Genomic DNA, 8,169 nt, shown 5'->3' with positions numbered 1-8,169 from the left:
CAGGAGGGAGCCGTCAGTAAATCACACTGTTCAAGTTGGAGTTAACTCTTTATTAGCAATAAAGAGTTACGACCTGCACAGACTTGGCAGAGTGTTGGGCCTAATTAACGCAGCAGCTCATCCCCGGTATGTCTTGCCCCATGGATCAGTTGCCAAGACTGAAAGTCCCCATCTCCCCACAGCTGCCTTAAGTTCCCTCCTCTCCAGGGTTTTCTCCCCCAAGTAATCGGAGATTGCGCCTGTGTGACGCCAACTTACCCTCCATCCTTTTCATGCCTCTCCTGGTTCTGGGAGGCCAGCGAGGAGGGGAGCTAGTCGCAGCAGGAGGGGGAGACACTTGTGGCTCTTCGCCAGCCGGACTCCTCTCTGCCTCTTGGCCTCCGTCCTACTTCAGCTTCTGCCTCTGATTCTGAACTTCTCTCTGCCACGGACTCTCCCAGCTCACTAAGCCCTGTTACCTCTTCAGCTTCTGACACCTGCCCTCTGGCCAGTAATCTTTATCCCTTCCCTCATTCCTGAAATATACTCAGAGTCGAGAGTGGATTTCATGCTCTTTATTCAGCCCATAGTGGTGAGGAGGAATGAAAGTCCCCTCAACGTATCTGCTTTATATACATTATTTACACAATGGGCTGCACGTGATTGGCTAATTCCGGAATTCTCCTGTAGGCCAATCAGGTTGTGGATTCACTTCCATCTGGAGCTGGATTGGGTGGCTCCTGCAGACCAATCATACTGCTGCATTGTTCTAGGACCAATCAGACTGCTGCATTCTGAATCCTATTGTTTTGGGACCAACCAGACTGCTGCATTTTGGATCCTATTGTTCTAGGACCAATCAGACTGCTGCATTTTGGATTCTATTCAACTCAGTACATAACAATTCCCCAGACTCTGAGCCTTCCTTCCTTGCTGGTTCCTCAGCTGGTTCTTCCCACCATTCCTCTGCACCAAACCAGTCCATGACACCCACAAAGAGACTGCTTTGTGCTAATAATGTCTGAATGTGCATGGGCTGAGGAGGTGGCGAAGTTGTCTTGCGTCTTTTCTACTGCTGGATTAGTGCCCCAGTCCACACACATGATTCTGCGCTAGGTAAAGGTAAAGGGACCCCTGACCATTAGGTCCAGTCGTGGCCGACTCTGAGGTTGCAGCGCTCATCTCTCCTTACTGGCCGAGGGAGCTGGTGTACAGCTTCCGGGTCATGTGGCCAGCATGACTAAGCCGCTTCTGGCGAACCAGAGCTGCGCACGGAAATGCCGTTTACCTTCCCGCCGGAGCGGTACCTATTTATCTACTTGCACTTTGACGTGCTTTCGAACTGCTAGGTTGGCAGGAGCAGGGACCAAGCAACGGGAGCTCACCCCGTTGCAGGGATTCGAACCACTGACCTTCTGATCGGCAAGTCCTAGGCTCTGTGGTTTAACCCACAGTGCAAATGCAAACCCTCATGCAAGAGAGATGGCGAGTTCAGAGCTTGAGGGACATACAGGGAAGTAAGAATCTCTCCAGACTTGAGGTGTTTGTTTGTTGGCGAGTGTGTTTGTGGTTGGCAACATATAATAGATGCAGTAATAGTGGTTTTTTTTTTTGGGGGGGGGGGTTTCCACTCCACACTAGATTCTCCACAAACCATGCCACTTTATTTGTTGTCCTGCAATGCTCCACCAATGTTGCTGCATTATATGGCGCTGCGGTCTAAACCACTGAGGCTCTTGGGCTTGCCGATCAGAAGGTTGGCGGTTCGAATCCCCGCAACCGGGTGAGCTCCCGTTGCTCTGTCCCAGCTCCTGCCAACCTAGCAGTTCAAAAGCACACCAGTGCAAGTAGATAAATAGGTACCACTCTGGCAGGAAGGTAAACGGTGTTTCTGTGCACTCTGGTTTCCGTCATGGTCCTCCATGAACCAGAAGCGGTTTAGTCCTGCCGGTCACATGACCCGGAAAGCTGTCTGTGGACAAACACTGGCTTCCTCGGCCTGAAAAGCGAGATGAGTGTCGCAACCCCCATAGTCGCCTTTGACTAGACCTAACTTTCCAGGATTACCATCAGGGGGAGGTGGCACTCTTGCACTGTATTGAAACAAAAGCAAACCCTGGAACATTTGTTGTAGAAACGTTACAGGATTTCAGCGGGAAGCTATGGGACATGCCCTATCCCAACCGCCCTGCCTGGAAACTTTTGCAGGCATACACTTTATTGAAAGTGAGATCACACACATCTGCCCCAGTGCCATCATGAATGCCTCAAACAATTGAGAGCCGGATCTAATTATATTAAGCCCAATGGGTACTGTGCAATAACTAAGTTTGGTCAGCAGGTGGCAGCACCTACTCGCACTGCAGCTCACTGGGTTGTTTCAGCTTGGGCTAATTTACTTTTAAGAAAACCAGTACTAGAAGCAGCAACAGCAAGGTTTTAAAAAGACTGAATAGAAAGCAGGCCTGCCACAGTTTTTTGTGTCATTTGCTCCCAATGCAAATATAAATAAGTCATCTACACACACCTTCACAAACACACAGCATGAAGATGCAATGAAGAGGAAGCTTTGTCTGTTGAATTTCTGCCTGCCGTGTCGCCGTTAAAGTCACAGGAGCCCAGCTAAGGCGAAAGGATACCGATTCTAATGTTTCTGTGGATCATTTGATGCAAAGAAGGGCCATGCTCAAGTACATACAATGCTTTTTTCTGGGGGGATGCAGGGGTACGTATACCCCTAAACATTTTGTGAATCTAAGTTTGGCCTCACCGAGGGGCAGTATTTCAATATGAGTAGGAAAGTGAGAGTATCCCTAAACATTTTTTAAAGGAAAAAAAGCACTGAGAACGTGTAATACCTAAATGAGTGGGAAATGAATTTTCAGTCATTTTCAGCTAGGGAAAAATGTTTCCCCTGTCTTTGCATGACAAAACCTATACCTGCCAAAATCCCTCCTCCTAAAAAAACAAAAACAAAAAAACCTGCTACAATTCTGTTTGCAGTCTTCCCTGAAGAAGTTGGCTACTGTGAGAAAAGGGGTCTTTGGCCTGATCCTGAAGAGCTCTTTTTACACTTTTGAAAAGGACAGGAAGTCTCCCTGGAAGTTGGCGTTGTATACATGCTTCTAGTGAGGCATCTAATCATAAGCCTGCATTTTTATCAAAGCTTATATTTTTGATTAAGGCCTGTATATTAAGATGAGCTTAAAGATTTTCAAATGTTTCATGCCAGGCAGAAGACCAGCTGCCTAAGAACCTTGGCAATGTTTATTCTCCTGGACAAGGGGGCCCCCTGATTTATAGCAGAAAACAATTCTCAAAGTCGTAAAAAGGGAATTACAGGCTGAGAGCGAGGACACTGACCTTGCATGTTGCAAAGTACAATTAAGCTGTAAGAGTGGTTAAATTAAGAGTTGGTAAATAGTAAAATAAAACCATGTGCCTCCCATTAAACTTGAGCCATATTTTCCTAAGGTTAAAAGGCCAAGAGCATCTGGCTGGCAGAAAGGAAGAGAGTATTTTGGGAAGTCTTTTTCTAAAGTTGTTTCTTTCTTAAACTGAGATCCTTTTAAGATTTCTTTTCCTTTTAAAAGGTTATTTATGTTATGTATTAAATATATTGGCTTAAATGTAATTATGCAAAGGAATTAGAAGCTAAGAAATGTTAAATCCTTATGCTAGATTCTTATTTCATATAGTTGAAAGAGATCACAGGGGCCATCAGCCCAGCCCCCCTGCCAAGCAGGAAACATCATTAGAGCACACATATGGTTGTCAGGCCTTTGTTTAAAGACCTCCAAAAGAAGGAGATCTTTCAATGTTGATGTGAACTCAAGATCCTTGACATCTGTTTAAGATAAAAATTTAAGATTAAACCATCTGTTTTGGAGGGCAATAGGGCAAGGAGGGCAAGAGGTGAGCTGGTAATTAAGGTTCCTTGTTGAGACACATGTAAGATATATTACTACTTATTTGTCATTTATAGATAGAAGAATATATAGCTTTTTGTTTCCCATAAAAGGGCAAAAGGAAATGGGTGTATCTTTTGTGATTGGTTCTAGCAAACAGCCAATAGGAATTTCAACCAGGCTGATTGGACAGAGGCAGCCACAGGAGGAGCAAGGGGGCTGGGTTAAGGAAATATAAGTGCTGGCCATAACGGCAGGAGGCCAGGCCAGAGCTTGGTAACCATATACCACTGTGCCTCTCATTTATTTGTCTGACAAATAAATTATTATTTTAATTTCTCTATTGCTGCGTTGAATATTTCATTCCAGCTAAGCGTTAACCACAAGCAGGGTGCTACACTAGGAGTTGATGGAAATAATCTGTTGAGGATTAAACCTACATTACCCACTAGAGAAATGTAGGGCAATGACTCCATCCAGCTTCACAACCTGTGGGAAACTGCCTAAAGAGTGCTATACCTAGAAAACCACCCTGGTAAGAAAATATTAAGAGTATAACACACTGTCTGTGCTGCTCTCTGTGGATGAATCGAACAGCATCTCTCTATTTCTGCACCACTGTGGTGATAGTCCTCTTCACTGGGCATATCAGTTAGAAACCAGTTCCATTTAAGATCAGAAGGAGTAATAAGGACAGAAGCGGAGGCCTTCTGTTAAAAACCGTTCACATTCCTAGAGAGAATCCTATTATTCCGAGAGATGCATACAGATTTATTCCACCAGGGGGGGATATATTGCAAACACAGTACAGCGGTACCTTGGTACTCAAACTTAATCCGTTCTGGAAGTCCATTCCAAAACTAAAGCGTTCCAAAACCAAGGTGCGCTTTCCCATAGAAAGTAATACAAAATGGATTAATCCGTTCCAGACTTTTAAAAACAACCCTTAAAACAGCAATTTAACATGAATTTTACTATCTAAATCCATAAAATGAAAGCAATAATGTACTGTAGTCACACAATCAATCAGTTGGTAGCTGAACTGGGTTCCACACAGTCACAAAACAAAAACATAAAGAGCCGCAAAAACAAAAACGCAAAATAAATAGCAAAAACACAGAGACCTTAGCGTAACACTCAATTCGGAAGTGTAACGCTCCAAACGGAGCATGTTCGGCATCCAAAAAAAGTTCGCAAACTGGAACACTTACTTCCGGGTTTGCAGTGTTTGGGTTCCAAGTTAAACAAGGCGTTTGAGAACCAAGGTACCACTGTACTGAACTCAGTAACATTATGCAAAGCCAGTTAAATAGTTTAAGAGAAAAGTTTCACACGAAGAGCCAACATAATTCTAAAGAGAGTGTGTGTGTGGTTTCTCCTACCAACCCCTCCTTTTTTTAACATTTTGCCTGATGAAGAATTCTGCGGAACCTGAAAGCTTGTGCAGTATTTTGCGACAATTTGCCTGCTCCTTATAAAAGTATTGTTCAACTGTGCATTGGTGGGTGGGTATTGGCGTGGAGCAAAGATGCTGCTGTTTTCAAAAGCATCTTAAGAGATATGCAAGCTTCTCTGCTGTGGATCAGAGATGAGCAGTGTGGTCTAGCGGTTAGAATGTCGGACTAAGAGCCGAATGCAAATTCCGAACAGCTGTGAAGCTCACTGGGCGACCTTGGGCCAATCTCTCTCAGCCTGGCCTACTTTGTGTTCATATCCCACCTATTTTCCCCTAAGGGAGAGTAAAATGTCCTCCTCCTCTGCCTTATTTAACCTGCACAACAACCCTGTGTAGGTAGGTCTGGCTGAGGGGCAGTGACTGGCCCAAGGTCACCCAGTGAGCATCATCACCAAGTGGGGATTGGAACCCTCATCCTCCAAGTCCTAGTCCGACACTGTGCCACACTGGCTCCCATCTGGAGGGCAGCAGTTTGGGGGGAGGCTAGCCTATGTTCATCAATATGCAGATGATACCCAGCTCTACCGCTCTTTCAAATCAGAACCAGTGAAGGCGGTGAACGTCTGGAGGCGCTTGGAGGATGGATGGTGGCTAATGGATTGAGGTTGAATCCTGACAAGACAGAAGTACTGTTTTTGGGGGACAGGGGGCGGGCGGGTGTGGGGGATTCCCTGGTCCTGAATGGGGTAACTGTGCCCCTGAAGGACCAGGTGCGCAGCCTGGGAGTCATTTTGGACTCATAGCTGTCCATGGAGGTGCAGGTCAATTCTGTATCCAGGGCAGCTCTCTACCAGCTCCATCTGGTACGCAGGATGAGACCCTACCTGCCAGCGGACTGTCTCGCCAGAGTGGTGCATGCTCTAGTTATCTCCTGCTTGGACTACTGCAATGCGCTCTACGTGGGACTACCTTTGAAGGTGACCAGGAAACTACAACTAATCCAGAATGTGGCAGCTGTACTGGTGACTGGGAGCAGCTGACGAGACCATATAACACTGGTCTTGAAAGACCTACATTGGCTCCCAGTACATTTCCAAGCACAATTCAAAGAAGAGAAGAAGAAGAGTTTGGATTTGATATCCCGCCTTTCACTCCCTTTAAGGAGTCTCAAAGCGGTTAACATTCTCCTTTCCCTTCCTCCCCCACAACAAACACTCTGTGAGGTGAGTGGGGCTGAAAGACTTCAAAGAAGTGCGACTGGCCCAAGGTCACCCAGCAGCTGCATGTGGAGGAGCGGAGACGCGAACCTGGTTCCCCAGATTACAAGTCTACTGCTCTTAACCTCTACACAAAACTGGCTCTCAAAGTGTTGGTGTTGACCTTTAAAGCCCTAAACAGCCTCGGCCCAGTATACCTGAAGGAGTGTCTCCAACCCCATCGTTCTGCCCAGACACTGAGGTCCAACGCCGAGGGCCTTCTGGCGGTTCCCTCATTGCGAGAAGCAAAGCTACAGGGAACCAGGCAGAGGGCCTTCTCAGTGGTGGCACCCACCCTGTGGAACGCCCTCCCATCAGATGTCAAAGAGATAAACAACTACCTAACATTTAGAAGACATCTGAAGCTTTCAGGGAAGCTTTTAATGTGTGACATTTTAATGTATTTTTAATCTTTGTTGGAAGCCGCCCGAGTGGCTGGAGAAACCCAGCCAGATGGGCGGGGTACAAATAATAAATTATTATTATTATTATTATTATTAGTCCTAAGGGGCCATCCTGCTCTCTAGACTGTTCTGTGAGGACTGCTTGAACAATCCCGCCGTCCCACCAAGGCTTTGTAAGATAGTTTGCCGTAACTTCACCGTGAGAACTTCCCGTCTACGGTGGTGAGGACCAGAGGTGGAATTATGCTTCCTGAAAAAGAATTATTCCCCTTGAGAAGACTCAGTCAGGTATGAAGGCATTTTCGATAGGAGCAGGGTGTCCTTAAATAAGAATTTCTTGCATCCGGTACTTATCACTTGGGGTAATCTTTCTCTGCCTTTGGCACTGTTTTTCCCAGGGCCTCAATCTGAAAAAACAATGCGTCATTATGAAGTATATTAGTTTTAAGAGGTTCCAGTCTCGCTCCCTCTGGCTTCAAATGGAGCTCAGAATTAGCAGTCACCAAGCAGGACTCTTAATGTTCAGACACCCCCCACGCAGCTGCGGAAAAAGGAAATTGGAACCCAGGGACTAATAATAAGTAACTTGATTCAAAATCCTCTTTGCAGACTAATGGAGTGTTACTGATTCATACAAGGGGGAGGCAGGAGAGTGGAAGGAGACGCCAGAAGACCTGAAGGTTGAGAGATCTTGTTGGGCCGTTGGTAGTGTGGTATTCCCATTGTTCTGCGCATCAAACGTGCTAATAACTATTTCTGTTTATAAAACACACACACACACACACACACACACACACACACACAGCACACCACTTCCCTTGCAACATGAAGGGAATGACTGACAGAACAAAAAATATATCTTTCTAGGAAACCCCATTAGCTATTGGCTGAGCAGCTGTGATGTCACAGAAGGTTTGTGTGAATTCTGACTCTTGGTGCAGATGAATCAGTCGTGGAAAGTTAGCTTTCAGCACGGCTGCTGCAAGGGAAATGGAAGGTTTGGTTGGGTTGGGTTGGGCTGGCTAGGTAGAAAATCTCACACAGGGCACACAGACAGGACATGGGAAAGTTTGTTGCAGGATAGGCTGAGGAAATCAGGCATTTGGGAGACAGGAGAGTAATTCAACTTCAAAGGTGAAACTAATATATGAGATAGACTCATTGCATGCCAAGCGAGATATGTCAAGCCTTTCTTTGTTACCATTGTGATGATCATGGCGTACAGC

The sequence above is a fragment of the Podarcis cretensis genome, assembly GCF_951804945.1.
Source record: "Podarcis cretensis genome assembly, chromosome: 2".
In the NCBI taxonomy this organism is placed as follows: Eukaryota; Metazoa; Chordata; class Lepidosauria; order Squamata; family Lacertidae; genus Podarcis; species Podarcis cretensis.
The sequence above is the reverse complement of the archived record's forward strand: the minus strand, read 5'-3'. Positions refer to the sequence as shown.